Below are 21,228 nucleotides of genomic sequence, written 5' to 3' on the forward strand. Positions count from 1 at the left end.
TTGTTTTGACTTTAATAGGATTTAGGATACACACAACAGAGCAAACCTTTACAAGACAATTAGTTCTGTGGATACCAGGGAAGTGAAAATTATGGGAGCAAGTTTTCTTATTTTAGGACTCTATTCAAGGGTGTTTTGAAACATGTATTTGAAAGAAAGGTGCACATAATCTTACCAAAAAGAATTATTCTTTTTTTTATTATTCCAGTGAACACCTGATAGCATCCTCTCCCTGTCATAGCAGACATTGCTATCATTATTAGTATTTTCAATTATTAATACAATTAATCCACACAGAGTGATTCTTAACTAGTGTTAGAATAATTTCCACAGAGTGAAAGATACTATGATACCATATATTGTTTCTACTAAAGAAATAGAATATATGATTGGCCCCAGACATGTTAGACTAAGAGTTCGTCAAGTCATTTCTAGAGGGTAAGTTTAGTTGTTAAAAAGTTTTATTTATGTGGCTTTCTAAATATTGCACAAATATTTTGTAAATTTGCCACAAGGCAGGTCTTGAATGTGTCAAAAACATATTTAATACTCTAGGAACAACATGAGTGTGTAAATGCTGACATATAAATGACTAAAAAAGTAAAATACAGTAAATAAATGGTCAACAGCAATGGGAAGATAAGCAAAGTTAAATAAAAATGTAGGCTCTGCTTCATTCTCACTTGAGAAGTGATAAAAACTAAGTTATTAGTCATTATATGGAGTTTGCTGAAAATTAGGAACCTAAAGCATAAAAGTATCTCCTGTAGATCAATAATAGGAATGACAGCAAATTGATAAAATGCATTAACATGGCAGAGAGACAGCCTGAAGGGCAATTTATGTAATCTTTTCCAAATTTTAACTGTTGTTGATGAACATTCAGTTCAGATCTGGACAATCAGGGGTTTTGGACTGCCCATTTGAAACTATTTTTGTCTTTGACAATTATTGCAAAATCATGTCAGGTCTTTAATAGCTTTAAAGCTTTTAATAGCTTTAAAGAAACACAATTTTCTTCTTTTCAATTAATGAGCAAATTCTCTTTTCAAATTCATACGTTAAAAAAAAATCAACTCAAGAGAAATATCTGTGTGCATGTCTGTATAAACAAAAAACCCCACAAAAATACACAAAAAAATCTAGACACATATACACATGCACACACACATATTTAGATAGACAGATAGATAGATACCTGTATACTAAAATCCCAGATTAAATTCCATAGTGGCTTCTGATACAAACAGCTTTAAAGCTGTTTTCAATGTTAGTGAAAATTACATATTTATTATTATTCCTTCTATAATTCTTCTCCTTTTGAGAATTATTATTATTATCCCAAATCTAGAGATATACATACCTTATACATTATTGCCATATCCAGTTGCCTTCTGATTCTAAGTCTCATATGCTACAATGTACTAATGTCAATTATATTCTATATCAGTTTCCATTCTATATTTACAGATACTGCTTTTCAATTCTGCCAGGCTCTTTCAATCTTCTCTGTTAAGTAAGAAATTGTACTCTATCTTTGTGGATTGTGTTTTCCAGTACATATTTAATTAAATATGGTACCTATCAGGACCCGGAATCACTTCTGAAATGTACCACCACATTAACCCAAACTCAGTAGCAACATTGTTTTAACATCACCTTATTGTGCGAAGCCAAATTCTTGTATTTACTTTATTTGAACAATGCAACAGGAAATATTTTTAGCAAGTTTGAACAATGCTAGGAAATAAGTATGTTGAATTATATTCTAAAATATACTAAAAGTGTACATCCTACATATTTGGCTTTACAATCTTTGTTAGTTTGGTTAAGAAAAATCACAAGTAAAATAAAGATTAATATGAGACTGTTGAACAGAATTCATAATGGTCACAGGATTTTGCTCATTTGACAGAATTTTCCTCTATTTTGAGTTCAACACTAAATAGATAGCACAAAAAATGTGGTGTAGCAAATACAGAGGCCTGTCTGGATTCTTGTCTCTCTTCTATGGATAATAGTTGTTTCCTCTATGGTCACGTTTGATAGTATTTTAATGTCATGGGAAAAAATTACAGTTCATACTACCCTATGCATACATGGGATGAGAACAGTAAATACAGATACATTAAGAACAGAAAAATATTTTTTATAAAAAGCAACTCTGTTCTAACTGGTCTTCAGCATTAGTTTATACATAAAAAGTCTAAAGATAATCTTATTCTTATTATGACTGCTATTTTACTATTAATAGAAAGTCCTCTTATTAATCTATTTTCCTCTAGACTCAGCTTGCTTTCCTAATCAATATGGGTTGTTATTAGAAGATAATGAGCTAACTGACGTATAGTTTCAGTGTTGTTGTAAGATAAAGAACAGCACTTTTAATAGTTTCTAATTTCAAAGAATATATAAATATCCACATACTTCAGAGATTAGGTTTTTTCATCAAGAGGAAAAATTAAGATTTGAGATACAATTTTGATATTTTTCCCTGTTTTAATTGGGAAAGACTTAAATTTTCAATAACAGCAACAAAAAATCATGCCCATGATCACTTTGGGTTATCACAGGGTTTTCCACTAGTTTTGAAATTTTACCTCTTGTTTACCAGAGTTCATGTTATAAAATAACAGCATTATTTTGAACTGGTTTTGTCTAAAAGGCTTTACAAAAGCCTTTTAAAAATGTTCCAAACCAATTTTTAATTTTAAAAATTTTCCCCCGTAAAGATACATTTTGGAAAGGTGAAACAAATTGAAATCAGTGAATTCTTATAGGAAGATTAGATTTTAGTCAATCTGTATATTCCAAATTAAAAAAAAAAACCAAAAAAAAAAACCAAAAAAAAACCAACCAACCAACCAAAAAAAAAAAAAAAAAAAAAAAAAAAAAAAAAAAAACCACAAAACACAAGTAGTTTTTAACTAGTCAAAAATTCCATTCCAACAACTTCCCACTAAACCTGTTAGAGGTCTGTCATTCATATTTTATGTCAACATTCATAGTGACTAGTGCTGCAGGGAGTTTCTTGCTATAATTTTTATATTTCTCCTTAACAAAGAATGAAGGGGTTTTGGGGTTTTTTTGTTGTTTGGTTTTTTTCTCTTGGTTTTCAAAGCCTAGATAAATCCTAGAATTTGTGCTGAATTAAAAAAGTTTTGGTGTTATCTGGAAATCTCAGTGGTTAAAGTATCGATAAAGTAGTCAGAGGTCCAAAAATAATCTTTCATTTGCTAGGAAGCTGAGCTGTAAAGCCTCATTAGGTTCTCTCTACAGTTTTCATTTAAAAATAATAATCTCAGAAGTGAGAGCAGTAGTCTGTGAGGATGTAACAGAACAGATTTCCACATCAAAGTGTCACCAGTTAAGATACTTTATCTGAAGTATTTATAGTGTGAGATATGCAATCTCTTTCAAGTCACATGGTGCTACCCTTGCTACTGGCGAAAGTCTTACTGCAGAAATAATCTTTCTGAGACTAATTTATCAATATAGGTTTTATATTGATATATCAAATCAGTATTTTATATTGAAATTATCAATATAGGTACCTGGGTCACACTTTCATAGATTAAGGCTGCTATGGCCCTTTGGCTCAGATGAGTTGCTCAAACTAATTGGTTTACAGATACTTGTGTGTAAACCGACTGGAAAAAGATGAAGCTGAATAAAATACAGAGAAAAGAAGCAAATCTTTCAGAGTAACAGACTGACTCAAGAGGGGTGTGTTTATATTGATCATGGGAAAACTGAAGATGAATGTTAGATGTCAATACATTCAAAATGAGTGGTAAATTCAGGAATTTTTGAACAGTAGGAGATGCTTTTAAAATACAGAATATGACAGAGATATAGAGACCAAAGTTTCACCAAATTTAGAAACAATGAAGAAATAAATGCCAAAAATTTACATACCTCTGTCTAGTCTACTGAAACTTCTTTCCTAACTAAATATACAATTATCTGTTCTGCACACATGATGTGTCAAGGTCCAGTACTGGAACTGGACTGAGGTTACTTACAGGAAAGGGGTTTGGGTATGGTGTTATCAATTACAGAACATTTCAGACAATGAGTCATGGGGAGCTCTGAGAAGCAGCATCATCAGCAAAATCCTTTACTGCATTGCTGCTGGGAAGGGTGCATTAATGACACTGATAATGTTGAGGAACTGACAGTATAAAGATTACTTTAGAGTAAAAAGTACTCTGAAGAAAGTAGGTCATACAGAATTTGCTCACATCCAAATCGTATGGCCACTCTCATCCTTAATTTTAAATTATTTTGTCTGTTATGGGGCAATTGGGTTTAGCAGTTTTTTTCTTTGATAATCTGAGAGAAATGCTTGATGTTTTTCAACACAGTAATGAATTCTGCTACAGCAAATATACTGTAGTTGATAAAAGCAAACTATTTGACAAACTGTCAGAGACGCATATACAAAATGACAGCTACCCCCCTTAGTGTGGTTGGAATACCAGACTTGAAAATGAAAACCAACTATAATTAACTTTTACAAATGTTGGAATACTGAATAGAGTCCCCAGGCAACCATTCCTAGGACGTTCAAGGCTCAGATGTTCAAGGCTCTCCCATCTCTCTAATTTGAAGAAGAACATCCTACTTATCAGTCTACAAGCAATAATGCACAAAGGACTGCAATGAGGAATAAGAGGAATAAGGAGCGTGACATGAGAGATCCAGCACCAGATGATGCAATTCCCCAGGAGTATGTCAGTGAAAAGTTGTGTCATATGGAACCCTATCCTTTGCTTCCTTCTTGGAAAAGCAGACAATAAGAAAACACAGTTAAAGGAAGAAACATTTACTTTATGTGCCCTCATCTCCTGCATCGGTGAACGTGGGAAGGTCTGTTCCCGACCTCATCAACCAAGGTACTAAGGAAAGAAGTGAAGCATAGCCCTCATGTCACTGTAGAAAACCCCATGCAATGGCTTCTCTGAATATCACTCCAGGAATTCTAAAACTTAACTGAGAGCTGGCAGACTTTTTACAGGCTCTTAAACCTTCTATTACACTCTCTACTTTATTCTGGAATAGCCTACTTGGGAAAGTAATAGAAGATGAAAGTGCTGGAAAGCAGTAGGAATTCTCTTCCAGTGGCTGAATAGGCTCAAATCTACTTAGATGTTACCTCAAAAGACCTTACAAAATCAGGACAAAGTAACATTGCATCTCCTTCCTGTACAGATCCTGGATCAGGCTCTTCTTTGATTTTGGTGACACAATTGTACTGTTAAAGACCTCTCTTAGGACACTGAGGAAGGTTTTGGGCTTATCCATTAATACTGTATTTGGGAAAGTGACTCCTATGAAGGGATGATTGCATAAGAGGCACGTGTCATAGGTTTTCATGTTTTATTTTAACCTGTTTTCTTTGACATAAGTGTAGAGGCCTATGAGCTATAGAATGTTATTTCCACTCGGAAAACCTGACCTATGCAAAGATATATCCGAAGCTCCTCCAACAGGAGGATAACTCTCACAGTGTTTGAGATTTTTTTTTCCCTAGCATATCAATGGTGAAAGATCTCCAAATTTATTATAATTTGGTTGTAAAAAGGACACCAGGACCGTGAAAATTGTGAAAGCATTTGGACCTTAAAAATACTGTAATTTCACTGGTGTTACTTCAGGTTTTCACTAGTCCAGAGCGGAACCTGGCTAAGCCCATTAAAAGACTTGACAGTTGATGATACATTGAAATATGCCCCAAGACACTGAGAAAAGTTACCATAACAGATGCAGAAAATCAATTCCATTGTACCAGAAAAAGAAAGGCAGCTTCCTTAGTTTCCAAGAGAATTTTCTGTCATTGTGGAAAGTGAATTCAAATACAAAAGGGGGTGATCCTACATGTTCAGATAGGAATTTTCTGTCCTTTTCTCAGCAGAAATCCCTAGTTATTCAATCATTATTTTTTCATGCTCTGTTCTGCCATTTTAAGGTGATGTTCTACAGGGATGGTGATGGGTATTCTTGCTTCAATTTACCACAACAGTACAATAAATAAAAGGTACATCAAACCTCAGCAACATAAGCTGAAATGGAAGCAAGAAAACTAATATGGAATAATAAAGCAGAAATATAGGGAGTGACAGTTAATTAATCACCAGTGTTAATCAATTAAAACTGTGCTTCAACACATCTCAAATAAGGCCATTTCTATAGATATGTACAATCCACCTATGTACATCCCATCCTAATAATAGATTTTGCCTCCTCAAGATGGCAACATTAATTGCAGGATTATTACAAGTGTTTAATCTACAGGAAGAAGATAAAAATTGTGTAAATTATCTGAGACTCATGGATGGCAGCAGATATGTGCAAGAGTAAGAACAGAAATGGGAAACTATAAACAGGAAACTAATTCATGAGCCCATCTTCAACTTTTAGAAGTTCTTTAGAAGTTCTTCTTCCAGCTTTAGAAGTTCTTGTCTGCCTGATCCCACACAAGAGGAACTCTTCTCATTTCCATGACACTTCTGCCCAGAGTCATCACAAACGTAATCTTTTAGAGATTCACCTAGATCCAGGTCTGGAAAGGATGCTTTCCATTGCTTAAAACCCACAATAAAAACAACCAATCTTTCTGTAGCAATTCTTAAGTAAATTTGTCCATTATTTCCTGAGAGTACCACCCAGATAATCCTACTCCCAAACAAGAGGACAGAAATGCTTTGGATGTATCTGATGGGTACATCACAGATACACAAATACAAAGGAAATATTTTATTTATACCAGTGTAGAACTGACAAATTTACTTCAATTAGATAATTTGTGGTAACTTTATGCTTCACTAATAGCTTTCCTATTTGCAGACAAACAGGTCTGTAATTCAGCACACTTGCTGAAGATTCACTGAGAACTGAAAACAGGTTTGCAAGATTTGCTTTGGGGATGAAATGAGCAGAAGCTGGGAGTTTTTTTGTCTATGACTGAAACCAGTAAAGCTTTGAATCCAAATCCTAAGGAGAAAGTCTCATAATTCAAACTAGTAAATAACACACACAGAGAAATATGTTTTTTTCCTAGCTCAGCAAAAATAGAGTTTTTATGTCTGGCAAAAGTGTTGTACAGACTTCTATCTTTATAATTGCTAGGGGGAAAGCACAATACAAATGATTTAGGGGCTCCATCTGAACAAGTGCAAGAACTTTCACCAAGTTTACTGATGGCAGGAATTGCAGGGAAGAAAATAAATGGGAAAATAGACAAGTATTCTTTACAGAGCATCAGTGTCTCTTGGATTCTGCTGAACAACTACCAGTGCCATCTTGCTTACAAGTGCCTCTAACAGACCTTGTTTTGGAAAATGCTGCAGCAGTGACACAATCTATGATTTCTACTGATGCGTTTTCAGATTGCTTTATTTTTCATCTTAAATAAATAAGTGTGGTAGCCCAGCTTTCCTACAAATTATTGCGGACATAAATTGGACTCAGACTGCATCTCCACACGTGGTTAAGACTACCACGTGTCTCACTAACACTAATAGGAGAGAAGCATTACTCCCATCCCAGCTCATCCCATCCCTTCTTCTTTCTTCACTCCCTCACTTCTCATAACCATTCCAGGTGATATTGTCTCTTGAGCTAGCTAAGGGTCTGAGTGAACCCTTCTGCAGTAGAAGAAGCACAACCATCTCAGCAGAAGAGTACACTGTATTATTTCTAGATTATTTTTCTGCCAAATTCGTTAGAAGCCATGGAGGGAATGAGTGTGCACTAGAGCAGTCATGAGTGGCCACAGCACATGATAGAGATGGGCAGAAAATATATGGGGAGAAGGATAGACAGACAAGAAAGCCATGGCCATGATGGGATGAATCCACAAGTGCTGAGGGAGCTGGCAGACATCATAATGGGGTTGCTCATGATTTTCTTTGAAGGCTTGTGGAAATCCAGAGCAGTGCCTGAGAACTGGAAGAAAGAAAAAGTACAAGGAGGACCTAGGTAACTGTAGTCTCAACTTCCCTGGAGAGGTGGTGGAGTATTGCAGTGTGCATTTTGAGATTTCTAAAGTTCTGTATGATTTTTGTTACTGAGTTTCTGTAATGGTTCATCCATATCCACCCCCCTTCCCCTAATCCCTGTCGTTATCCCCTTCAATAGGCCTCTCCCTCCACCTTGTATGTCTCCTTAATAGCCCTCTCCCAGTCTATTGTACCCTCCCATTGTACCTTATCAATGGACACGCCCTGGTACTTGATTGCCCTGGCAAAGCCAGATGGTTCACCAAGGCTCCAGGTATCCCCATACCCTTTTGTCCCAAAATGGCAATGTCAATGCCCCCTGTACTGAAGTCACTCCCTCATTTCCATCAGTAACACCCGTGTCCATAATGGCAGGGGACACCTAAAATCCTCACTAACACTCTCACTCTCTTTGACACCAGGGCTTTGCCCTAAATAAACACCTTCCTAATTACCACCAAGTGTGAGTCTACTCCTTTTCTTCCAAGAAAGGTCACGTCTCTGAAATCTGGACCCAAAGGAATAACTTGTTTATATGGTATCTTATCACCATTCCCAGAGAGCCTTCAGGCTTGCTGGGCTCTGTTGTGATATCGTAAAATTTTAGGCAGGTCCGGACGCGGGCAGAAGCGTGCTTATATCAGAGAAGGAGCGACTCACAATCGGTAGTAGAGAAGATGTTTATTCAAGGCAGAAGCCCAGGTTTTCCAGGCTTGAGTGTGTGTCCAAGAGTGAGAGACCAGAGAGAGTGATTTTCGGTCTGTCTCGCTCTTATCAACAGGGGTGGAACTGAATACAAATGAAAGGGAGTGACTCAAAAGAGGGGATGTGACATTACCATTTAGGGTTGAAGGGGGTGGGATGTTACCTGAGGCCTTGGCAGAGCCGCCTGGCCTGGTACTTGAGTGTACACTCAGACAGGACATAATAGATTCTTAACTACTGAAGCCAAGGCTATCATAGACATAAAATGGGCTGGCCTGGGCTATTGATAACATACAATAGACTGGGCCTGGGCCATCAAAGGGCATACAATGGAAAAGGGGAATCCTTTATGTGGCTTAACTACTGTGATCAAGACAAGCGGGAGTGGGGGGGGGGGGGGGTAAGAAAAAATCTTACAGAAACTTATTACCAAAATTATACCAAAATTAAAAAACCCAATTTCACGCCACTACAGTATCTGAAGAGCAGAGCTAGCCAGGGAAACCAGCTCAGAAGAACCATAGTGGAGTGCCTCCTTATGGAGGACACCTGCCCTCCATTATGGAGGATGCCCAAGACAAGAAGGTGATCACAAGTAGTCAGCATTAAAGGTAAATCATGTCTGACCAACTCAATTGCCTTGTATGATGAAACAACTACCTGGATGATGAGGGGAGAGCAGTGGATTTTATCTACTTTGGCTTCAGCAAGGCTTTTGACACTGCCTCTCTCACAATATCTTCATAGGAAAAGAGGAAATGTGGATTGGATAAAGGTGGATTGAGAACTGGCTGAATGTCAGATCTCAGAGGGTTGTAATCAGTGGCACAGGATCCAGTTGGAGGCCTGTCGCTAGTGGTGTCCCTCAGGGGTCAATACTGGGCCCATTATTGTTTAACTTATTCATCAGTGGCTTGGAGGAAGGGCAGAGGCCTCCTCAGCACGTTGGCTGATGACACAAAGCTGGGAGGAGTGGCCAAGACCCCAGAGAGCTGTGCAGCCCTTCAGAGGGACCTTGACAGGCTGGAGACATGGGCAAAGAACAATCTGAAATTCATCAAGGGAAAATCCAGGGTCCTGCAGCTGGGGAGGAATGAGCCCTTGCACCTGTACAGGCCAAGGACTGACCTGCTGGGAAGCAGCTTGGTGGGGAAGGACCTGGGGATCCTGGTGTCCATGAGCCAGCAGTGTGCCCTTGTGGCCAAGAAGGCCAGTGATATCCTGGGCTGCATCAGGAAGAAGAGCACTGCCAGCAGGGAGAGGGAGGTGATCCTGCCCCTCTCCTCAGCCCTGGTGAGGCACATCTGGAGAGCCGTGTCCAGCTCTGGGCCCCTCAGGACAACAGAGACGTGGAACTCCTGGAGCGGGTCCAGTGAAGAGGAATAAGATCGTTTGGAGTGTCTCTCTTATGAGAGAGTTGGCCCTGTTCAGCCTGGAGAAGAATCACCTGAGAGGGGCCCCCATCCCTGTCTGTCAGTGTCTGCAGGGAGGGCTCAGAGGGGACCAGACTCTGCTTGGAGGTGCCGAGCAACAGGACAAGAGACAGTGGGGCAGTGAGTGATGCACATTAAGTTCCACCTGAACAAGAGGAAGAAATTCTTTACTGTGTGGGTGACCATGAACTGGAACAGATGGCCCAAAAATATTGTGGAGTTGCCCACACTGGAGATTTTCAAGAACCATCTGGACACAATCCTGTGCCATGTGCTCTGGGATGGTCCTGCCTGAGCAGGGAGGTTGGGCCAGACTACTGTGGGCCTCTCCAGCCTCTTTCTGTGATTCTGTGAGGAGGAGATAACCTACTGCTTGACATGGCCTATCAGATCAGCTTTCCACATCTTGGCATGGCAACTTGGAAATTTGTCTGAAAAACTCACTTTGGAAATCACCCTCTTTTTCTCTTCTGACCATCTGCCATTTTTACCTGTGTTTACCCTCTCATCCTGGTCCCCTTCCATGATCTGCTTGTTCTCTCATTTCCCCACCTCTCTCTTTTGGCATTTCAGCTCTCACATCAATTCTTGTTTCCCTTGCCACATCCTCATTTCTCATTTTCCCCAAATTTTTTAGATCCACTTAAAAAATAATTTAGAAAACCCCCAATAATCCGTAGCCAGTTTTATCTGCTGCATATAACTAAATACATCCTTTGTAATGTGTAGATAGCTCAAATCAAACTTTTTTACTGACAAATTATTACATGACGGTAGAGATGACAGCTATATGTTAAATCCTAATAATTCAGATTTTAGACTGTGTTGACCTTTCTCTCACCCACCAATTTAAGATCTATGTCTCACTTGATCTAGTTCCTACCAAAATGATTTTAGAAGATACTTTTGAAAGAATTAGAGCTGCCCATGCACCTTAGCAACCAACAAGACACTAATCCAATCTAAGCACAAATCTCTGACATGTCCCATGTAGTGAAAAGCATCACTGAGTGCTTATGAGTGTGAATTGGTTCTTGATGAAACCAACACAGCTCAGCCTTCAGCACAGACTCATCACAACAGATGAGTTTCTGCCCTGCAAGCACTCCTCTCAGCAGGAGGGTTTTCAGCATCACTGGAGACATAAAGCTCTCTCAAATCCTCCACAAAGAAACAACAGGATGTAGGAACCTGTACTTTGCTGGATATTGCTTCAGTACCCAGCAAAGATAAACAGTTTTTAGGATAATTTTACACACGCTTCTACAGATGTGAGGAGTGAAATACACACATGTGTGTACTGTCAGGTGCATGGTGACCCTGTGTGGTATGGAGAATCAGCACAGAGAGTGAGTGATATGGAAGAATTAGCACCGGGAAATGAGTGAGCAAAACTGAGAGGAGAAGCCAGCAACCAAGCTGGGAGCTAATCTGGGTCTGCTCTGTTTCTAGGTCATTCTACCAAAGTAGTCAAATGCTGCATTTTACTGATAGACTGTGGGATGCTGTTCCAGCATGGTGATAGCTGAGTCTTAAAAATGAGGTTTGGTTAGATTAGATATTTCCTCTATTTCCTTAGAAAGGGGAGAAAGCAGCCGGATGTATAATTAAAGTCAGTGTTCCAACAGCACAGCTAACTAATCACACTTTCTGTTTTTCACATTTGACAGCCTTGATTGCATACAGTATTTCCTATTTTCTGAGGTGTCAGAGGGCCTCAGATTGCATTTTCTGAAACTGGATCATGACTTCTGAAACTTGAAGACAAACTGTGGGAGGTTCTGATTAAATATTGATTCTTGCATTCAACACTGTTTGTAAATGCCTGCTATAGAACACAGAATAAACAGATCTCCCTATCATAGATATAGATGTTTCATTTTGCAGCTAGTATATTTGACTGGATTAAGTTGTTTCCCAAAAGTATGTTTTATATTTTACTAGTTCTGGTCTAACTATTTGGAGTTAAATAACTCTCTTATTTATGGCTAAATATCTCTCTTACTTATGACTTATTTTCATTTTGTTGTCCTGGATCAACAGGCTATTTTTGAACTGTACACTTTCCACTCTCACTGCCAAAACTACACTCTGAGCCCCTTGTACCAGCAAAGTGACCAGATCTTTTCCTTCCAACTATCCTTGAAGGATATTAAAACCATTGTCTTTTTTTCCCCTCATCTTTTCATAAGCTTCTTTTAAATTTTATACAACTTTTTGCTGCTACCATAGGATCTTCTCAGCTCCCAATTACTCAGCTCACACTTAACAAGTTGTCAAGTGACTACTCAAGCAGCAAAAGGCATGTGTATATAGAATTTTAAATTATTTATTGCTTATAAGTAGGTGAAAATTAGTTTAACCAGTCCTAAGAAAAAGAAAAATAAAAACTAATTCCTTAATTAGTTGGAGTGCTTGGTAACTCTAAACAGAAAATTTCAAGGCACTATTAAGACAAAAGTGTAATTGCAGAGGTTCTATTCCTGATCTTACTTGCCTGCTTTGAGAATTCACAGATATCTACTCCCTTCTTGCCTTCCCTAACTCTGTGATGGCTGCACAGTCACCAGCTTCTTTTATGCAGTCTCTTCTGATAGGAAGATTGATATTTCAGCACTGATACCATCCTTGAGGAGAAGGGCTCTCAATACAGGGAAGAAATGAGAAAAATGGGCATGTGGGTTCCAGCCTGGGAGTACAGAGTCATCTCCACATGACTACAAGTTCTTTGTATGACAGAACACTTACTGACTTCACAGTGGTGTTCTGACCTTCTTAAGAGATCCTACTAGACCTACTAGTGGAATCTAACAAACCTTGCCTTTCAAGCAAGCATTTTTTTATTCCCCATTCACTGCTTCATAACATTTTGGTCTATTTAAAAACAAAAAAGATGTTACTGTGGACTCCTAAGCAAGTATGATAATGTGTACTACTCATGTGATGCTCTTTTTAAAGCAGTACATAAGAAAGACAAATTTAGTTCTCACTTCAGCCTTACAAATTCACATCTACTGTAAAGAATCTTTAGATGCAAACTTCAAGACTTCTGTTTCATTTGGGCCAGTGGACAGCAGCAAATGCGATCTTTTTAAAGTAGTGCAAGCACAAATCAATAAAGATACAAGGGCTCATTCTGACTGAAATATTTGGGCCAGTTATATTAATCCAATGACTATTATACTTAATATGGAGTTAACACTATTCTCTGATGCATGACTAGTTACTATCTAGACATTTTCTTCTTTTCCTTTTTCCTCCTCCCTCAGACTGGCAACCATTCACACAAATTTGGCAAATGTTGGAAACCAATTCTCCCTATGAACTTGGCCAGCCTATCTTTTGGAGAAAGACCAATTCATTTCCCACCTGGTGGTTTGGACCCACGCCCATGTATTGTTCAGCTGAGAATTGAGGGTCATAGGGGAAAAAGGCTAGAAGTAGCAGAGGGAGGAAAGGGAGTTTCTGCTGGCTCTGTTGCCTTAACACTTGGCACTACTCCATATGTCTGGAGTCAGCACTTTTTCGTTTCTTGCTTTACATTGCCTTGGCTGCAAAAAAACCCAAAAACATAAATGGAATGAGGTTTCCAATTAGATAAGTTGATGAAATGGTGGATAAAATGCATTTTTCTGGACAAAACAAAAGTTGCATGCTGGTCTTTAGTAGATCAGCAAAAAGATAGAAAAATAATTACACTTAACACACTCAATTCCATTTTAAAGGCTGAGGACTGTCACTATTAGAAATGATTGCATTCTGTATGAGGCTTCATAGGACTTTAGAGGCCACCAGTGACTGATCATTCCCCATTAGGCACTCCACAAAAAGTGGAAAAGAGTATCAGTTTATTTAGACACTACTGTAAGTACTGAACACAACTCATCTCTTACCTCAATTACTTTCCTTGTCACAACATTCCTCCATATATAAGTCATTCAATTATTTTAAACAAATTGGATTTTTTTTTTTTTATTTTGACATACACTTTTGTCAAGATCTCCTAGGCTACATATTCAGTCTCCTCTGACTCAAAGAAAGTCGAATTCTACTTATCCCCTTCAAGAGTGAAAATGGATGAAAGTGTCAAATGAATTAAGTAACAGTTTTCACCCAGCAGATATTAAGGGTATGGGAGGACACTGGAAGTTATGGACTATAACCCTGACTTGCATAGTTCAGTTTAAAAAGTACTGTCAGCTCTTTATTCTGATAAGATTCATCTGTGAAAGACCCAGACTGACAGTAGCAGATAACAATTTTAATGGAACAATATTTATAGCTGATTTAGAATGAACTGTAATGGGTCATCACAAAGAAATGCCTAACTTGCTTGCGTTCTCTCTGACAAATATTCCCACAAGTGTAATCGTATTAGGGAAGGTTTGCATTAATTTTAAAATAAAACCATGTTTTATGCTTGAAATGGCATAGCTGGCAGCATTATTCCATAGTTTCGATAACACTTTCATTCGAATAACAATCCCTGCTCTGAATTAGCAATACCCAGATGTAATACATCTAGAGAACTAGATGAAAATTTCTCTGTGCTTTTTAGAAATGTCTCTATAAAACTAATAGTACATAGAATTGTGTAAAACTTTATATTCAAAATGATGAGCAATGGCTGAGGAACAGTCTTCCTGGAAGGCACTGGAGTATGCTTGAACATGGGAATCCCAGAATCACTGGTGCAAATTGTGAAACATGGAAAGAGGGTAAGCAGTCCACCATCTTTTCATCTCTCTCCAGCACCTTCTACCACTGTTCATGCACTCCAGATGACCCCACTTAGAATGAAATTGTCTTGTAATCTTTATTTTTTGTCTGCATCTTTAAGCCACCATTCTCCTCCTCAGTGATAGTTTAAAATAAGACCAACTGTGATTTTTACTGGATTATCCAGTTTTCTTTGCAATAGAGTTTAAGTAAATCACTCAATAGACTATAGATTTTAGGAGCAGGAATCATTTCACTGCCCACATCTAGTTGCTTCGGTACCAGAGAGTCTGCCAAACTTTCCTAAGAAAGAAGTTCCAGGACAGTGAAAAATTCACAAGCCCCTGACTATCTCTTGTGCTGGATGCCTGTATACTCAAGAAACAAACCAACTACTCCTGTAATAAGGTTCTTATGACACAAAGGAAATTAGGATCCCCAAGACGTGTGCAATACACTTATGCGGGAGGTGATGGATTAGACCTCCAGCAGGAAAGAACAGAGGATGGGGCTTCAGTGCAGACTTTATAGACCTCTGCAATTGATATTGGAAAGCTTGTATCCGGGTATTACAAATTTCAGTTCAAAATGTATGCAGTTTGATATTGCAACACTTCACAGCCCATAAAGGATGTTGTTGCCTATATTTTGCCCTTAATAGAAGAGGAATAAACAGATTCAAACACTGAAATAAGCTACAGGCTAAGCATTGATTCTACCAGTGCCTACACAGGCATCTCTGTCTGATTTACCATGTGAAAAGGGCATTAGTCTAGCTCTAGATTGCCATTTCATAATGCATCCAGGCCAATCAGAGGATAAGCAGCAGAATCTATTAGTCCTGTGACAAGCATCATGACAAGAGGAAAATACACCCATGACAAAATTATATTTGCCAAAAAAAATCTACAGCAATCAATTAAAATAAAACTGAAAAAAATATAGTATTTTGTTCAACTGTTCTGTCATAACCACTTATATTAGAAGATAACAATACTTTAAACACTATGATGAAATACACTTCTTCCTTCATAATTAAAAATAAATTGATTTCCATCATGGAAGTAAGAAATCATGGTTACAAAGCCACTCCCATTAATAATAATAATAAAAAGCTAATTTTATGGAATTAAATTGAGATTATATTCTGTGACATAGAAAAAGTTATTAATATTCCTTTTAGTTTATACCACCATTAATGACAAGAGCAGATGAAAAGTTTAAGAGCTTTTTTTTTAGATTTTGAACATATATTATGCAGTTAACTGGAAGTTTTATTAATGGAAAGGGTTACTACTACCCTGTATCATGAGCTACAAAATCATCACAAAAATTATTCTAAATTAATTTGTACACTAAAAGCCCAAGAAAGATTTAAGAGAAAATCTTTATTTATAGAACCAAAAGTGTGGAAGTTAATTAAAAAATTAAATATTGTAGCATCTCTGCTGGATAAAGTTATATGTTTCATGAACAGATGGGTGAACTCAGCCACAAAAGAATCCAGCAATATGTTTAAAACCACATAGGAAATTACTGGCAGAATTCAGAACTGAATTTCAAAGTATTGTTCCCCAGTGACCTGCTCTGTCCTTTGTATCGTAGTTCTTAACTAGAATCTGTCTACTCCCAAACTGTTAATAATGAGTTAATAATCAATTTCTGCTGCTTACTTCATTAAAATTTTTCTACAGGGGAAAAAAAAATGTTGGAATAGGAGAATTTTGGAAGAGCACAGCTGAGTAGGTAGCTTCCATAGAAAGGCTGAGGAAGAATAATATATAACTATGGAAGAAAAAAAATTAAGGACCTGATAGTGATTCCATCGATTTAAATATACAAAAAGAAGAGATCTCCTGATTGCAGTACATCCAGGCCTACTGAATAATTACAAGTGAACTTGTGTTGACTTCTTCAGAATTCTTCAGAAATCTTCTGAAAATTTTGTGGAGGTGTTTCGATGGACGTTTGGTTGTTTATTTCAAGTTTCTTGTTATATTCATGTATTTTTACTATTGTTCAAAATGGCTTCCCCTCTCCTCACAGTTTCCCGCCTTTCCCGGTTGCCATGGTTTTTCCTACCCCATAATAGTTGTTTACCCCATTTCAGTTAACCGTCAATCATCCCAGTTATGTAACTTCCCCACCCACCTAATTGTGTATTCCTCCTCCCAGCCACCAGCTATTGGCCCAAGTTGGAATCACCCCATGGTTCGATGTTTTGTGATTTGAAGCTACAGAGAGACCACCCCTTTGTTCAACCCACCCCTTGAAAATAAAAAGCCGGTGCAGCCAAGGATTGGTGTCTCTCTGGGACGCCACCTTGGTGGATCCGCATCCCCTTGGTTCAGCTACCCCGAGAGTCCCGTCCTTCTTTCCTCATTGCGCCTACAGGGTTAGGTGTCAGTCGCCCCTCTGGCACAAAGATCCCCAGTTGTGGGAGGCGGCAGGGCTAGCCGGAAAGCCGAGGAATCCCGCAAAATTTCCTTTGGGAAAAAATCCATATGCAGGAGGTTTCTTTTTCTTTTCAAGCATAAGTACCCATAATCCACATCACACCATTCTGAGTTATGAAATAACTGAAGAAATACAGATCCTTGTCTTATCAGAAATACTCATCACTGGCATTTCAACTAGGCCAATGCAACACTGTAACAGACTGTATGTAAGAATCTGGGACATTAAAAAACTCTCATCCTTTGAACAACTCATTTTTCAATAATTATTCCTCCATTTGGGGCCCATTTGAGTGACGGTGAAGAATTTTTTTGTTTATTTTCATCAAATACTCTACATGTAGAAATGATGCTTGATTCCTTCCTTGGTTCCTTCCAAGTTTTGGAGGAACCAGAGGATTTATATTGCTCAAACAGTGCATGTGTTTACACATGGAACAGCCTTTTGTATTCAATGAGATTGCACAGGATGTGAATGAGTGGGGAATTTGTTGTGTCATGACTTTTCCTTGTCTCAGGAGGAACAGATTTTATTTTTGTGAGCATGAATACTTTTAAATTTAACTTTTCCTCTTCCCTTTTTTTGCCTTCAGCTCCCAACACCATCTGGAGAAAGGGATGGAAGCCCCTGGCAACTCCTTACTGAAGACAGAGGGTGACTAGAGGCTATGCAAGAAGGGAAAATGCTGCATTAAATTCAAATTGCATCTTCTTATGCAACAGGGAGATCTTTTTCAAGACCTGGCACACGTAGAATTAGCTAAGGAGCATTCAAAATATCAGCATTTTTCATTCCCAGTGCAAGGCATGTATTTTGACCTTGTCATTTCCAGCACAAGCACGTGTCAGTATCTATGTATGAAAATTCAGAAACATAACACTCCACTGCACACACTTCTTCCCCTGGGGAGACAGTGAGCGAACAAACACATGCCAGATGGTAGTTGCATTGCTCAGTGCATTACTGGAAGGCACTCAGTTATTGCAGAGACAAACACAACACACAGTAAAAGCAGAAAGTCTCTACAGAGCAGTCCCTTTTTGGTCCTGTACACCCCTTAGCACCATGAATTCCTTGTCCACAGCAAGGTCCATGCACATTTGCAAACAAAGGATAGTGGCATACCCTAGATTCTACATGGTGGATGTAATGGCTGACAAGTAGACAAAAAGCACCTTGAATAAGGAAATAACCTCTTATTCCAGTCACTTAATCCTATTACTGCATAATGCTAGGAAGAAGACCACAAACATACAAATAAATATCCTAACACTTCTTAGAAAGTAAAAATATTATCAGGTTCAAAGGCTGATACCTCCAACCCTCAATTTACTGAATTTGAAATGAAACCTGTAAATCTGGATACCATTTTCTCAATTCAGTCATGATTATTAATTATCTCTTTTTTCAAGGGAGACTTTGCAAGATTTAAAACACATAATTTCAGATAATTAACAGATAAACATGATCATTTCCACAGCAGAGGGTAATTTCCACTGCAGTAGGAAAATCTACTTTGAGAATTGTACTGAAGGCCAGGGGGTTTGCTATCCTTTAAAAATCAGCAGTAGAAAATAGTCAGGTGGCAACATGTTATTTAAATATATGCTATGCAATTTCACTCAAATTTTGCAGTATGGTTTGAAGGGAGGGAAAAAAGAGTATTTTCCTTCTGTTGCTTGTGCTTCTTGAAAGATTTTGTTAAGGTAAGGCGACTCAAGACAGCCACTCAAAATAGCTGAGACTTTGCACTTAAAATAGCTGTAGACATTGCTGCAGGAGCAGGGAGACCAGAATAAGCCTGTAAGCAAGGCTGTGAGGTCCATCCCACAATTCAAGTGCCAGGTGGGTACTTACTTAGGTTTCAGGAGTCTCAGCAGGTTCTGGATCCACAAGGCCATTATTCTCAATAGTACTTAACTTTAAAATGTGCAGTTATTTACTTTCCCTTAGAAAATCTACACAAACAGGAGCAAATTATGTCAAAATAGCAACAACTGGAGTTCTTTTGCTTTGCTATGCCAGTTGAACTCCACTTGCTTTTGCACAGCAGCAGAAACAAATGGTCAGTAAAGGGAGGAAAGTTTGGATGGGCAATAGTGAAACAGGAATTTCTTTACTTCTGGGAATCTGATTTTTCTATCTAAATAGTAATCTTGTTCTAAGCACATGATTTTTATTAGTTATTTGTTGGCCACCCTAGCAGCAAGAAGAGCATTTTATTCAGGACTCTACACAGCAACTAATTATAAATACATTAAGTTTAGAGTGAGTTGAAAGACCAGAAAACCAACAGTTGTACTTGTAATTAGAAATTAGGTATTTTCATTAAAGGAGGCTCAGGCTTTGACGGTACTAATGAGTGGATGAGCTGAGCAAGTTTATAAGAGGACAGATGCATCCACAGATGTCTATTAGGTGTTTCTCTGCGCCTGTGTATTTTCAGTATGGGATAAAGTACCTTCAAAGCTCAAGTTCAGAGGCCTGGACCTAGTACTTATATATTAATACTTAAATATTTCCTCCATCTCTAGAATGCATGTATAAATTTAGAATCACAAGAATCATTAGGTTGGAAGAGACCTTTGAGATCAACGAGTCCAACCCAACCCTAACACCTCAACTAAACCATGGAATCGACTGCCACACCCAGGGATGGTGACTCCACCATCTCCCCAGGCAGACCATTCCAGTACTTTATCACTCTCTCTGTAAAAAACTTTTTCCTAATATCCAACCTCTATTTCCCCTGGCACAGCTTAAGACTGTGTCCTCTTGTTCTGTCAGTTGCTGCCTGGTGAGGAAACCGATCCCCACTTGACTACAACCACCTTTCAGGAAGTTGTAGAGTGATAAAGTCACCTCTGAGTCTCCTTTTTTCCAGACTAAACAACCTCAGCTCCCTTGGTTGTTGCTCAGAGGGCTTGTGTTCCAAGCCCCTCACCAGCCTTGTTGCCTCCTCTGGACATGCTCAAGCATCTCAACGTCCTTCCTAAACTGAGGGGCCAGAACTGGACACACCACTCAAGGTGCCGAGTACAGGGGAAAAATGACCTCCCTGCTCCTGCTGGCCACATTATTCCTGATCTAGAGCAGGATGCCCTTGGCCTTCTTGGCCACCTGGGCACACTGCTGGCTCATGTTCAGCTGCTGTCACCAGAACCCCCAGGTCCCTTTCTGCCTGAGCACTGTCCAGCCACACCATCCCCAGCCTGTAACATTGCAGGGGGTCATTGTGGCCAAAAGGCAGGACTCAGCACTTGGACTTAATAAACGTCACCTTAGTGGATTCCGCCCATCCATCCAACTGTTCCGGGTCTCTCTGCAGAGCCCTCCTACCTTCCAACAGATTGACATATGCTCCCAGCTTAGTGTCATCTGCAAATTTACTAATGAATGACTCAATACCTTCATCCATGTCATCAATAAATATATTGAAGACATAGACAGTGAATAAAAATCAGCATATTGAAAAACATACTTTGTATTATTATTATAAAAATGTATATTTTAAGGTCGTATATTATTATAAAGTGTAGCCATTGGTCTATGAAGCACTGTTGCACTTTTCTGCACAATAGTGTAACAATGGTTGCGCTTAGTTTGTATCTTTTAATATTACTAACATAAAATAGGGCACAGCGCAAGGCATGTAGAAGGTCTTTGTCATCAGGCTGTTGTTGTTCCTCTCATTCATTTTTTGGACACCCATGCATTTCTGTTTGTCATGCTGTAATGGCTTTCTTGCCATACAAGCTTTGTCAACACTACTTAAAACTCAGAAGCTTATATATATATATACATATATATATATATATATTTAGCAAAAGCTTTTGTGTTACAGTTGAATTTGAAGAACAAGAATCTGAACAATAAACACTGCAGTTGAGGCTGTCATATTCACTGACAAT

Source organism: Zosterops lateralis, assembly GCF_965231275.1.
Source record: "Zosterops lateralis genome assembly, chromosome: Z".
NCBI classification, from domain to species: domain Eukaryota; kingdom Metazoa; phylum Chordata; class Aves; order Passeriformes; family Zosteropidae; genus Zosterops; species Zosterops lateralis.